The sequence below is a fragment of the Manis javanica genome, chromosome 6, assembly GCF_040802235.1.
Source record: "Manis javanica isolate MJ-LG chromosome 6, MJ_LKY, whole genome shotgun sequence".
Taxonomy (NCBI): domain Eukaryota; kingdom Metazoa; phylum Chordata; class Mammalia; order Pholidota; family Manidae; genus Manis; species Manis javanica.
In genome coordinates this window covers 55,321,323-55,336,855 of record NC_133161.1, presented here as the reverse complement: position 1 = coordinate 55,336,855, position 15,533 = coordinate 55,321,323, and the positions used below count along the sequence as shown (strand labels likewise).

Here is a 15,533-nt window from a genome sequence, read left to right as displayed (position 1 = left end):
ATGTGTGAAATAGTTTCAGTCAAAACTGTTATGTTCATAGGCGACAGTCCCTAGATGTTAAAGCCTCTGGAGCTAATCTTAAAGAGAATATACTCTGTCCCAGACTGTATTCCTATAGATGACTGAAAAATGAAATGTTCACCCTCCATGGGAATGCATACAATGTTACTTTCTTTTACAACTTAAAATTGTTCCATTGGCTTTAAGAAAAATTTGTTTAATGAAATTCTAGAGAAGATCCTTCTCACTCCTGGGGCTGTTTAGTAAAATATGGATTAGAGCAAAGACCTCTAATGTGTCCCTAAGAGACTCATCAGGGTGAGATACACTGATGGGTGGGGGGAAATGAACAGACTCCAGAACACAGCTTTTAAAAAGAAAGAGAAAAATGAGGCTTTGGCAGGAAAAACTCTTTGTGTTTGAAACAAAACTATGAAAGAAAAGTATGTCAGTAAAAAACATTTCCCCAAAGGTTTGTTTGGAATAGAATTTTCAACATAATGAAGATAAAGCACTTTTGAGAACCCCCTCTAACAATATTTCATTCCTAATAGAACTGCCTGTGAGCAACTGAAACAGTTGACAAGGGGAAAATATTTGATTGAATAAATTGCATCTGAATATATAAAAGTATATTCAGCTCAGTTAGACATCTTGCTGGATTTCCTAGAATTATTTTGCTAAGAAATCAAATTAGCCCATAAACAAAACAATAGTTTTGATTTTAGTGCCTGAGGAATAGAAAATCTTAGGAAAAAGAAATTTCACACTGTATATAACTGAAACATTTCTCTACCATAAATGTGTAAACTTTCTGAATAGGGTTTTCATCGATCTCATTCCATGGAATGTTTTCTAAAAAGTATGATGATCAGCAGTAAGAGCACTTATTTATATAGGATGTTATGCTAAGGGTTGAACAGAACAAACTGTGGAGAGATCCTTGTGCCTTGAGAAAATTCAGTCTGATATAATAAAGCATGATACAAAGTTATTCAGGGGTAAATGAACAAATATATTCAGCAATATGCATGAGCTGCTTGCAAATAATGTACATGTTCAGGCCATAAAATGAGTTTGTTGATCATAGTAGGAGAAAGTAAACACTTTGAGGATTGGTGGAATTTCAGCTGCGTTCATTACAAAAAGGACCACGGAGCTAGGCAAACCTGCGTTGAACTCCTGACTCTTTCACAGACTACATGATTTGAGACTAGTTGCTAATTTCCCTGAATCTCAGTTTTTCGTTTCTAAAACAGAAATAACAACTATACCTTTGTCACAGTTCATTTAAATACTTGCATGATGCCTAGGCAGTGGTAAATGTTATAAATTAAAGGTTGTAGCAACCCTGTGTCAAGCAAGTCTATCAGAGCCATTTTTTTCAAACAGCATTTGCTCACTTTGTGTTTCTGTGTCACAGTTGGGTAATTCTCCCAATATTTCAAGCCTTTTCATCATTATTACATTTGCTGTGATGATATGTGATCAGTGATCTTTGATATTGCCATTGTAATTGTTTTGGGGTATCACAAACCACACCCAGATAAGAGAGCAAACTTAATAAATGTTGTGCGTGTTTGGACTGCTCCACTGATCAGCCGTTCCCCCATCTCTCTCCCTCTCCTTAGGCATCTCTTTTCCCTAACACTTAGCAATATGGAAATAAGGCCAACTAATAACCCTACAATGGCCTCTGAGTGTTCAAATGAAAGGAAGAGTTGCATGTCCCTCACTTGAAATCAAAAGCTAGAAATGATTAAGCTTAGTGAGGAAGGCATGTTGAAAGCTGAGATAGCTCAAACTGAGGTCTTTTGAGCCAAACATCCAAGTTGTGACAGCAAAGGAAAAATTCTTAAAGGAAACTAAAAGGGCTACTCCAGTGAACACATGAATGATAAGAAAGTGAAACAGCCTTATTGCTGATATGAAGAAAGTTTTAATGACACAACATTCCCTTAAGCCAAAGCCTAATCCAGAGCAAGGCGTTAACTCTCTTCAACTCTGTAAAGGCTGAGAAAGATGATGAAACTGCAAAAGAAAAGTTTGAAGTTAGAGTTTGGTTCATGAGGCATAAGGAAAGAAAGACGCTGTCTCCATAACATACAAATGTGAGGGGAAGCAGCAAGTGCTGATGGACAAACTGCTGCAAGTGATCCAGAAGATCTAGCTAAGATCATTCATGAAGGTGGCTCCACTAAACGATAGGTTTTCAATATAGACAAAACAGCCTTCTGTTAGAAGAGATGACATCTAAGAGTTTCATAGCTAGAGGAGAAGTCAATGCCTGGCTTTAAAACTTCAAAGGACAGGCTCACTCTCTTGTTTGGGACTAATGCAGCTGGTGACTTTAATTTGTAGCCAGTGTTTATTGCCCATTCTAAAAATCCTTGGATCCTTATGAACTATGCTAAATCTACTCTGGCTGTGCTCTATGAATGGCATGACAAACACTGGGTGATGCATATCTGTTTCCAACATGGCTTACTGAATATTTTAAGCCCATTATTGAGAACTACTACTTAGAAAAAGATTATTTTTGAAATATTGCTGCTTGTTTACAATGCATCTGGTCATTCAAGAGGTCTGATGGAGATGTACTATAAGATTAATGTTGTTCTCGTGCCTCTAATACAACATCCTTTCTGTAAGCCCATGGATCAAAGAGTCATCTTGAATTTCAAGTGTTGTTTTAAGAAATACGTTTCATAAGGCAATAGCTAGATAGTGATTCCTCTGATAGATCTGGGCAGAGTAAATCGAAATCTTTTTGGAAGGATTCACCATTCTAGATACCATTAAGAACATTCATGATTCACGGGAAGAGGTTAAAATATCAACATTAACATGAGTTTGGAAGAACTTGATTACAATGCTTATGGATGGCTTTGAGGGATTCAAGACTTCAGTGGAGAAAATAATTGCAGATGTGGTGGAAATAGCAAGAGAACTAGAATTAGAAGTGGAGCCTGAAGATGTAACTGAATTACTGCAATCTGATGATAAAACTTTAATGTATGAAGACTTGATTCTTATGGATGAGCAAAGAAGGTGCTTTCTTGAGATGGAATCTACTCATGGTATAGATACTATGAAGATTGTTGAAGTGACAACAAAGGATTTAGAATATTATATAAACCTGGTTGATAAAGGAGAGCCAGGGTTTAAGAGGACTGCCTCTGATCTTGAAAGAAGTTCCGTGGGTGAAATGCTATCAAACAGCATCACATGGTACAGATAAATCATTAGTGAAAGGAAGAGTCAATTGATGGGCAAACCTCATTGTTGTTTTATTTTAAGAAATTGTCACAGCCACCCTAACTTTCAGCAATCACCACCCTGATTGGTTAGCAGCCGTCATCATAGAGGCCAGAGATGTTGCTGGCAAAGGAACCAGCAAAAAGATGAAGACTTACTGAAAACTCAGATGGTGGTTAGCCTTTTTTAGCAATAAAGTTGTTTTCAATTAAGGTCTGTATATTGGGTTTTTGGGTAAAATGCTATTGCACACTAAGTAGACTACAGTATAGTGTAAATGCAAGTTTTATATGCACTGGGAAACCAAAACATTCATTTGACTCATAGCAATATTCACTTTATTGTGATGGTCTGGAATTGAACCCATAATATCTGTGAGGTATGCCTGTAGTTAACTGATAGTAATCTTCTCAATCTTTCTTGACTTCTTTATTACATATTTTTCCTTTTTCCACTCTTTCAATAGTCCTTCAGTAGAATTTCCCCTCTTCCATATTCTGAGGAGAGTTTCTGGTTTTAACTTCTTCAATTTTCTTTTTTACCATTATCTCACTGACTGCCAATATTTGATCATGAAAAGGGTAAGTTTTCATATCCTTACAGAAAGCATTCACATTTTCCTCGTCCGTCTTGCCAGCTCTTTACTCTTATGTCCTTAGTCAGCTTTCTGCCAAATCCTCTCACATGTCGTACGTACGTCCTAAACTAAGAGGGAGCTTCCATTCCATTCCTCCCTTTCATTATCAGTCACCATTAGTTGAGAATGAACCATTTGGCTTTCTCTGGCCTGGGATCTTTGTAGTTCAGCATGCTGTTTCCACTCTCTTTTATCAATCTGGAGTCACTTTAATGTTTCAAGTGGAATTGGAGCCAGATACCTCATATTCTGCTCACCTCCCTGTGACCTTTACACAACTGGCAAAGGACCTAGAATCAGAATAATGCTGGCTACGATTGGGAACAGAGATTCTGCTGAATTTCTGAAACAGTAATACTCAAAAATTGCAATAGGCACAATTCCTATCTTTTCAAAAACACCCAACAATTGGAACAAGTACAAGTTTTAAAATATCTTGGATAAAAAATAAGATTTTTTCCTATTTATTTTAAATAGATGAAGGTTGTTCTTCTACTTTAATAAGATGTAGGTTTATTTTCTACTTCACATATTCATGCATTGGAAGTAGAAGCTGATTATGAAAGACACACTGTTCTTCATACTCTTGATTTATCTGAAAAGGAGAATGAGCTAAAACAGTTAATAAGTACAGAATTCACTGAGTAGCTGTGGTGGTCAGAACACCATCCACCGCTGTGATGATAAAGTGCAACTAACATAAGATATGGTCTTGGCCTTTGTATTAGTTTTCTAGGGCTGCCATAACAAAATATCATGAGCTTAAAGTACAGAAATTAATTTTCTCATAGTTCTGGAGGCTGGGAGTACAAGGTTGAGGTGTAGCAGGTTTGATGTCTCCTGACTTCTCTCTCCTTGGCTTGCAGATGTCTCTCCCTTTCTTATAAGGACACCAGTCATAGTTAAAGCATCACTTTAACTTAGTCACTTTTTAAAGATCTAATCTCCAATTTTTATTGTATTCTGAGGTACTGGAGGTCGAAACTTCAATGTGTGAATTTAGCAGGGGGGACACAGTACAGCACATAATAGCCCCCATGGAGATTAAATCTACTTGGAAGAATAAAAACTACCTAGCAGGAATGAATTTGTTCTAAAACCCTATGGACTTATAACCTATTTCACTCGTTTATTCTTCTAAATAAAATTTGATCTGGTTCTGAGTTTCCCACTTGCTAGTTCCTTGACATAAGTCAGTGGGGAGCCCTTTAAGCACCCCAGAGTCATGCGGAGCCCTGTGTGAGAGAGTAGAGGAGGGCGCCACAGTTCAAATGTTTCAGAGGGGCTCTAGCCTTCAGTCCCTCATGCTTGCTGTTGTCCACCCCCCAAGCTCAAGGATCACATGAAGGCAAGTATTTTCACTCACTATGTGCCAAGCAAGGGCACAGGGATGTATTTTGTTCTCCTTTGCCACCCAATTTCCCAAGCTCTTATTCCTCTGTTGCTGTTCAAATATACATGCTGCCTCATCAGCACTCCTGCCCTTCCCAAAACAGTGTTAAGGGAAGATAAAGCTCCCTGTCATTTTGAGAACCTACTCTATCATTTAGGGAAATTTAAGTGTATGCATTATTCTCTACCTCTCTACAGCCATTCCCCAAACTGCTCTTTGCCCTGGGAGATCAACCTCTGTAGGCTGCAGACACCAAGTGCCCATGATTCTGGATGAATATGGCCAACAAGGGTACTAGTAGGAGCTCAGAGGACAAGATGCCATCTCCTACTGCTACCTGGCCTTGGGCAAGCACTACATTCTTCTACCTAAGATCGCAGCTTCCTTCAAGTGGCCTTTTTTCCATAGTTACAGATTTCTCACTTCCTCTTTTTTGCCCCTCACACCTAAAGGTTGCAATGGTTTCCCACTGTTGCAAGTATTAAAGTCCCATTGTTAAATTTTCTTCTCACACCCTTTGAGGTGCCATCTCTTTCCTTCTGGATCCCTAAGTAATTTGCTGGGATGTAATTGTGATAATGAGAAAGATAAATTCACTTTCCTCAAGGAACTTACTTTCAGGGAGTGATAAGAGTGTGGGAGTCAAACAATAGGCAAATGATTAACATGGATAATATTAGTAGCATCAAGTGTTACAGGAAAGTTAAAATAAGGTGGCATGACAGTGACATGATGGCTATTTTATATTTAGGATTCTTCCTTCCATCTCTGAAATCATATCTGGGATTGGGCCAGTTTCTCTCCCTTTAACCCAAGCTCCAGTCTTCATATTTCTCCCCCTCAGTGATGATCTATATTAAATTATCTTAATAGGGTTAGACTTCCAAACAAGACTAGTGGATATGGCTTTCTGGTGTCTGGGAGCTTCTCTCTTCCCCTAACCAAAAAAGTCATCAATAGCCCCTGAAGACTAAAGAACCCAGCTCTGAGGACCCAAAGGCCAATGAATAGAGAGGCTGTATGTATGTTTCTGTGTGTGTATGGGTGCATGGTAGAAGTAGTGTTGGGAGAAAAACTTTTTATTTTCCCCCAAAGAAGAAGAGGTACTAATTAACATCTTAATAGATTGTTTTTCCATAAACATATGCAAGGAAATTTTAACTAACGTGCTGTTCACAGACACCTCCCTTACTTCTATGTCTGCCCTCTTCTGCAGATAGCTCTTCTTTATGTTTAGCACAACCACCACAAATCCTCCACCTTTACTGCCTATGTAATTTGCTCAGTGTAGTCGCTGCCCTCAAAGCCATTCCTCCCACCTTCATTGGCCAAATTTCACTTTCAGGTTCAGGTAAATGTCCTCTCCTTCCTGGACAGCCCCCTGATTTCCCAGCTGAGAGTACTCACTCTTGTTAACCGCTCATGGTGCTGTCAGAATCTCTTTTCACTCGTCCCTCTACCTCTGTACTGTGAACCTGTGTAATCTGTGAACCTGCCTCTTGTCCCTTAGTGGCCCACACATCCTTGGCAATTTAATCCAGCATCCTAAACTCGGTGGATGTACACTAAGGCTACTTTGTCCTTTACAAGCTACATAAGATGTATTCAAAGCTCCTTTGCATAGACTTCGGAAAGCCCATTTGTCTCCCAATGATTAGGAAGTGTCTAGGGTTGAAATGGCAAAGATGTGATAGTTATAGTTCATGGATGTCTTAAAGATTTTAAGCCCTGGAAAGCTCTACTTTGGATCAGTGAATACCAAAGTTTGTCCTAAAGATGAGACAGTTTGGGTATAAACCTGAGGAAAGAGAGAACCTGGAATGGAAGGAAGGTCTCTTTTTTCTCTTCACATCAGGAGCATCCTCACATGAAAAGAAGAAACCAACTCCATGTGCATCCCAAAGCTTCGAAACCACAGCAGTTGCTATGACAACAAGCGCCAATAAAAACCAAATGATCCCGAGTGGGAATCCGTACTACGTGATATAATACCATTCAGAACATAGAGGAGGGTTGGATTAAAGATGGCAGCATGAGAGGGGAGACAGAGGCTTCCTCTTAAAACTGGATACAATTAGCAAATATAGTTGGTGCAACTAATCCTGAGAGAGCAACAGGAAAGAAGACTGCACCAGAGTGCACACAACTGGAGAAAAGAGCAGACCTCATGGAACAGGGTAACGTACCAAAGCAGTGGCCCAGCAGGACCCAAGCCCTTCTCCACCCCAGCTCACCAGTGGGAGGAAGAGAAACAGAACAGGGAGAGAGTGGAGGCCTGGGACTGCTGAATACTTAGCTCCGGAGATCTGCGCTGGGAGCACAAACCTACATTTCATGGTGCTTTCATGATACTTGCATGATTACCAGGTCGGAAAGCTAATACAGGCAGAATTCCTGGAGAGACTGAGATTCCAACTGCTTGTGGAAAGCAGAGATCCGTATCTGGCTGCTCTGGGACAAAAGCTTATACCTGTGTGCTTGGCCTGCTGGTTAAGGCAGTGGAGACAGGCATAGCAGCTGGAAAACAGGGAACAGCTCTTTCCTCCCATGGGGCACCAATACCACTCCCCTGCGACCCCTGACATTGCTTCAGGGTCTCAGCAGCTCCAGAATAGAGCTTCTGGACACTAGAGGGTGCCATATACAAACATGAAATGCCAAAGGAACCTTGTCCAGAGTAAAATTGTTAACACAACTCCCAAGAAAGATTTAAATGATATGGACCTTGTGACTCTTCCTGAAAGGGAGTTCAAAATAAAAATCATTAACATGCTAATGGAGGTACGGAAAGACATCCAAGAACTCAGAAATGAATTCAGGTCAGAGATCCAATCACTGAAGAGCACGATGGAGGGTATTAAAAGCAGGTTGGATACAGTGGAGGAGATGATAAATGAAATAGAAACTAGAGAAGAGGAATAGAAAGAAGCTGAGGCACAGAGAGAAAAAAGGATCTCTAAGAATGAAAGAATGTTGAGAGAACTCTGTGACTAATCCAAATGAAACAATATTCACATTATAGGGGTACCAGAAGAAGAAGAGAAAGAGAAAGGGATAGAAAGTGTCTTTGAGGAGGTAGTTGCTGAAAACTTCCCCAATCTGGGGAAGGAGATAGTCTCTCAGGCCATGGAGATCCACAGATCTCCCAACAAAAGGGATCCAAGGAAGACAACACCAAGACATATAGTAATAAAATTGGCAAAGATCACGGAAAAGGACAGACTGCTAAAAGCAGCCAGAGACAGAAATAAGATCACATACAAAGGAAAGCCCATCAGGCTAGCATCAGATTTCTCAGCAGAAACCTTACAGGCCAGAAAGGAGTGGCATGATGTGTTTAATGCAATGAAGCAGAAGGGCCTGGAACCAAGATTACTTTATCTGGCAAGATTATCACTTAAATTTGAAGGAGGGATTAAACAATTTCCAGATAAGCAAAACCTGAGAGAATTTTCCTTCCACAAACCATCTCTACAGTCTATTTTGGAGGGACTGCTATAGATGGAAGTGTTCCTAGGGTTGGATAGCTGTCACCAGATGTAGTAAAACCATGATAGGGAGGGTGGAGCAGCTGATTGTGAGGCAAATGCAAAATTAAATTGACTATCCCCAAAGTCAATCAAGGGATAGACAAAAAGTACAGAATTTGATACCTAATATATAAAGAATGAAGGAGGAAGAAAAAGGAGGAGAAATAGAAAAGAACCTTTAGATTGTGTTTGTAACAGCATTATAAGTGAGTTAAATTAGACTCTTAGATAGTAGGGAAATTAAGCTTGAACCTTTGGTAACCACGAATCTAAAGCCTGCAATGGCAATAACTATATACCTATCGATAATCACCCTAAATGTAAATGGTCTGAATGCACCAATCAAAAGACGTAGAGTCACTGAATGGATAAAAAAACAAGACCCATCTATATGCTGCCTGCAAGAGACTCACTTTAAACCCAAAGACATACACAGACTAAAAATGAAGGGATAGAAAAAGATATTTCATGCAAGTAACAGAGAGAAAAAAGCAGGAGTTGCAATACTTGTATCAGACAAAATAGACTTCAAAACAAAGAAAGTAACAAGAGGCAAAGAAGGACATTACATAATGATAAAGGGGTCTATCCAACAAGAAGATATAACCATTATAAATATCTATGCTCCCAACACAGGAGCACCCACATATGTGAAACAAATAGTAACAGAATTAAAAGGGGAAATAGAATGCACTGCATTCATTCTTGGAGACTTCAACACTCCAATCACTCTGAAAAATAGATCAACCAGACAGAAGATAAGTAAGGAGATAGAGTCACTGAACAACACAATAGAACAGATGGACCTAACAGACATCTACAGAACTCTACACACAAAAGCAACAGAATACACATTCTTCTCAAGTGAACATGGAACATTTTCAAGAATAGATCATATACTAGGCCACAAAAAGAGCTTCACTATTCAAAAATATTGAAATTGTACCAACCAGTTTCTCAGATCATGAAGTTATGAAACTAGAAATAAATTACACAAAGAAAATGAAAAATCCCACAAACACAAGGAGGCTTCACAAGATGCTCCTAAATAACCAATGGATCAATGACCAAATAAAAACAGAGATCAAGCAATATCTGGAGACAAATGACAACAATAATTCAACACCGCAAAATCTGTGGGACGCAGACAAGGCTGTGCTAAGAGGAAAGTATATTGCAATACAGGCCAACCTCAGGAAAGAAGAACAATCCCATATAAGCAGTCTAAACTCACAATTAATGAAACTAGAAAAAGAACAACAAATGAGGCCCAAAGTCAGTAGAAGGTGGGACATAATAAAGATTAGAGCAGAAATAAATAAAATTGAGAAGAATAAAACAATAGAAAGAAACAATGAAAGCAAAAGCTGTTTCTTTGAGAAAATAAACAAAATAGATAAACCCCTAGCCAGACTTATCAAGAAAAAAAAGAGAGTCTACACACATAAACAGAATCAGAAATGAGAAAGAAAAAAATCACTATGAACACCACAGAAATACAAAGAATTATTACAGAATACTATGAAAAATTATATGCTAATAAACTGGATGACCTAGAAGAAATGGACAACTTTCTAGAAAAATACAACCTTCCAAGCCTGACCAAGGAAGAAACAGAAAAATCTAAACAGACCAATTACCAGCAATGAAATAGAACTGGTAATAAAAAACCTACCTAAGAACAAAACTCCTGGACCAGATGGCTTCACCGCTGAATTTTATCAAACATTTAGTGAAGACCTAATACCCATTATCCTTAAAGTTTTCAAAAAATATAATACTTCCAAACTCATTCTGTGAGACCAGCATCACTCTAATGCCAAAACCAGGCAAAGACACCACAAAAAAAAAGAAAATTACAGACCAATATCCCTGATGAACATAGATGCAAAAATACTCAGCAAAATATTAGCAAACCGAATTCAAAAATACATCAAAAAGATCATCCATGATGATCAAGATGGATTTATGCCAGGATTAATCCAAGGATGGTACAACATTAAAAAATCCATCAACATCATCCACCACATCAACAAAAAGAAGAACAAAAACCACATCATCATCTCCATAGATGTTGAAAAAGCATTTGACAAAATTCAACATCCATTCATGATAAAAACTCTCAACAAAGTGGGTATAGAGGGTAAGTACCTCAACATAATAAAGGCCATATATGACAAACCCACAGCCAACATTATACTTAACAGTGAGAAACTGAAAGCTTTTCCTTTAAGATGGGGAAAAAGACAAGGATTCCCACTCTCCCCACTTCTATTCAACGTAGTACTGGAGGTCCTAGCCACGGCAGTCAGACAACACAAAGAAATAAAAGGCATCCAGATGGGCAAGGAAGAAGTAAACTGTCCCTGTTTGCAGATGACATGATATTGTACATAAAAAAACCCTAAAGAATCCACTCCAAAACTATGAGATCTAATTTCTGAATTCAGTAAAGTTACAGGATACAAAATTAATACACAGAAATCTGTGGCATTCCTATACACTAACAAGGAACTAACAGAGAGAGAAATCAGGAAAACAATTCCATTCACAGTTGCATCAAAACAAATAAATTACCTAGGAATAAACCTAACCAAGGAAGTTAAAGACCTATACTCATGAGAGAAATTAAAGAAGATACCAATAAATGGAAACACATCCCATGCTCATGGATAGGAAGAATTAATATTGTCAAAATGGCCATCCTGCCTAAAGCAATGTATAGACACAATGCAATTCCTATCAAAATATCAACAGCATTCTTCAATGAACTAGAGAAAATCGTCCTAAAATTCATATGTAACCACAAAAGATCTCAAATAGACAAAGCAATCCTGAGAAGGAAGAATAAAGCAGGGGGAATTATGCTCCCCAACTTCAAGCTCTACTGCAAAGACACAGTAATCAAGAGAATTTGGTACTGGCACAACAACAGACCCATAGACCAATGGAACAGACTAGAGAGCCTTGATATAAACCCAACCATTTGTGGTCAATTAATGTATAATAAAGGAGCCATGGACATACAATGGGGAAGTGACAGCCTCCTCAACAGCTGTTGTTGGCAAAACTGGACAGGTACATGCAAGAGAATGAAACTGGATTATTGTTTAACCCCATACATAAAAGTAAACTCAGAATGGATTAAAGACTTAAATGTAAGTCATGAAACCATAAAACTCATAGAAGACAACATAGGCAAACATCTCCTGAATCTAAGCATGAGCAACTTCTTCCTGAACCCATCTCCTCGAGAAAGGGAAGCAAAAACAAAAATGAACTCATGTGACTACATCAAACTAAAAAGTTTCTGTATGGCAAAGGACATCATCAACAAAGCCAAAAGGCATCCTACAGTATGGGAGAATATATTTGTAAATTACATATCTGATAAGGGGTTGACTTCCAAAATATATAAAGAACTTATACATCTTGGCACCCAAAAAGCAAATAACCTGATTAACAAATGGGCAGAGGATATGAAGAGACGGTTCTCCAAAGAGGAAATTCAGATGGCCAACAGACACATGAAAAGATGCTCCACATCACCTATCATCAGGGAAATGCAAATTAAAACCACAATGAGATATCACCTCACACCAGTAAGGGTGGCCTGCATCGAAGACTAAGAACAACAAATGTTGGCAAGGATGCGGAGAAAGGGGTACCCTCCTACACTGCTGGTGGGAATGTAAGTTAGTTCAACCATTGTGGAAAGCAATATGGAGGTTCCTCAAAAAACTAAAAGTAGAAATAACATTTGACCCCAGAATCCCACTCTTTGGAATATACCCAAAGAATACAACTTCTCAGATTCAAAAAGACATATGCACCCCTATGTTTATCACAGCACTTTTTACTATAGCCAAGATATGGAAGCAACCTAAGTGTCCATCAGTAGATGAATGGATAAAGAAGATGTGGTACATACATACAATGGAATACTATTCAGCCACAAGAAAGAAACAAATTCTACCATTTGCAACAACATGGATGGAGCTGGAGGACATTATGCTCAGTGAAATAAGCCAGGTGGAGAAAGACAAATGTCAAATGATTTCTCTCATTTGTGGAGTATAACAATGAGGCAAAACTGAAGGAACAAAAAGGCAGCAGACTCAGACTCCAAGAATAAACTAGTGGTTACCAAAGGGGAGGGATGTGGAAGGGCGGGTGGGGAGGGAGGGAGGGAGAAGGGGACTGAGGGGTATTATGTTTAGTACACATGGTGTGGGGGATCACGGGGAGAACAGTGTATCACAGAGAAGGCACATAGTGGATCTCTGACAACTTGCTGCACTGATGGACAGTGACTGCATTGGGGTATGGGTAGGGACTTGATAATATGGGTAAATGTAGTAAGCACATTGTTTTTTCATGTGAAATCTTCATAAGAGTGTATATCAATCATACCTTAATTTAAAAAATGGAAAAAAAAGAACATGAAAAGGTGAATTTTTTCTTTATAATTTTGCTTGAATGGCAAAAATGAGTTTAAGATAGAGGAAGAGGAAGGAGTTTCTTACATGAATCACTAGAATACTCTGATTTGAAAAACGTTTCCTAAGTAAAATAGACAATGTCCAGATTAACTGTTAAAAACATTTGTCATTAGGTAAGGTATAACAGGAATTTTGAGTTACTCAATTTTTAAGTAACTTAAGTTTTGTCTAAAAAGATTTTCATAGAGGAGACACATCATAAGATAATGTGGTGCATCTCAAGATTACATCGCTTGTGTTACTCCCAGGTGAGGCATACCGCTAATGTAGGAGTTCTGCACAGATTTTGTGATGTCATATTATTTGATAGGAAAAATTTGACTGTGGTTAGGTTATACTACAACCTTGAAAAATAAAGCACAAGCCAGCAATGATGTCACTGTGTCCCATCCTTCTGAAAAGAGCCATGGATCTTTGGAGGTTTAGCTAGGTAATTCCTTGGAGAAAGCCGGACCAACCATCCTCAGTGTCATGCAAATCAGTGATAAGGAATCAGATAATTCTGGAAAGAAAACAAAACAAAGTACACCAAAGGGCAACATGAATAATCATGAGGCACGCTTACAGCATATCCTTACTCTTGGTAGTGTCGTGATGTATCCATGGAATAGTGATATCTTGAGAGTAGGTATAAGAATGATGGGTAATTTTCAGCATAATCCAGATGCAGAACCCTGAAAGTGATGGTTAAATGTGATTTACATCAGATTGGTTCTGATCAAATTTATATTTGTATGTTACAGTTATATTTTATTATGTGTACTTAACGTGTACATCTAGTATACTTTGATTACTTTTATGATACTATTTCATGATAGTGTATTTTATTCTAAAGGAAAGACACAAGTTTAATACAATCTGTCTCTTAATACATATAAGAAAAAAACTTTATGTAGAACCCACGAAATAGTAATCCTCTTGCTAAGAGACAAATTTGTATTAAACTTAGGTAGGCCTGAGATTTAAGTATTTCAGCTTCATTCAGGTTGTGCCCACTCTCCCTAAAAATGTTTTACCAAAAGCTTCGATAATACATTTGTACTCATCCCTATACTACAAGTAATACTAATCTTAAATATTAGAAAACTACCTAATGAAGAGTTTTGAATGAAAGAATTTTATTTAATTGTAGCACATACAAATGAATACTTTCTCTGCTTAAAAATTTTCTGTTTCTCTTTTGGTTGTTGAGGGGAATCTAGCATTCTTGAGATGTAGACCAAAGGCTATACGAGTGCATAAAAATACTGAAGTCTTTTCCACATATGGCTAATTTCCATGGTCAGGCTTTCACTTGTTCTTTCCAAATCTCTTCCACATCCCTTCTGGAGAAAGAGATTTTAATTTTCTTTGTCTAAAATCTGTTTGTATTCAAGACAGTCATTCATATCAAATAATAGGGTTTAAAGTAGTTGACACAGAAATGTTTTTCATTTGTAGATGGAAGCTGTTGTCAAAGAATGGGAGGAAGTTTGGCATAGCATCTGATGATTATTTAATGCTTAAGGGATTAGGCTACTGACATACTTGGTACCTCCCTTCTAGACACTTAGAGTCCAAGATTCTAAGGTAATGACATAGCAATACACACTTTCCTTCCCACTCCTTTAAAAAATCATATATGGGTAATTTCCTTTTGTTTCATTTGGACCACATGTCCCTGAGCCTGTGCCAGAAAATGAGAATTTTTTACCAACCTTCCTAATTACAATTGACATCACAGGGTATCTAAGTTTTCATTAAAGCCTTAAGAGGTGGGTCATTAGATGTACAAAAATTTATTTTAGGCAGAAGAAAAGTTAAAACCCTAGTAGCTAGGAATGTAAAAAGAAAATATGTTGAATATCAGAGAGGGGATTGAAGATGCAGTTAAGGAAATGTCCATGTATTCTAATTATTCCCTTCAATCCTTCACCAAAAAGGAAGACTAACAAAAATAAATTCCAGCTTCTAATTCTTACTTGAAATATGTAAAATAAAATGTAAAGTGATCATTGTAAACTGTAAATTAGTTTGTGGGGATAAATCAGGTATGGAGGACAGTTAGGGGTGTGCAAGTAAACGTTTAGAAACTAGCTCTCCAAACAAACAAACAGGCCTGAAGTGTAAGATGCTCACCTAGCCAATTTCAGCTACCAGTGTGAAGTCACTAACTAACACAAGTTGAGAAAAGATGTGCAATAGCAAACTTTCATATAGTATTTCCACCATAT

General features: G+C 38.0%; 1 protein-coding gene and 1 long non-coding RNA gene across 3 annotated transcripts in view; one reads left to right on the top strand and one right to left on the bottom strand.

The window, feature by feature from the left end:
* HDAC9 (histone deacetylase 9) overlaps positions 1-15,533 on the top strand; it is a 938,800-nt gene that overhangs the window by 812,207 nt on the left and 111,060 nt on the right. The gene's annotated exons all lie outside the window — the stretch shown is intronic.
* Positions 13,056-15,533, bottom strand: part of LOC140849898 (uncharacterized) — a 187,943-nt gene continuing 185,465 nt past the window's right edge. The window contains exon 5 of the long non-coding RNA XR_012132260.1: positions 13,056-13,822. This is a non-coding gene — a long non-coding RNA (uncharacterized lncRNA). The remainder of the gene's footprint in view (positions 13,823-15,533) is intronic.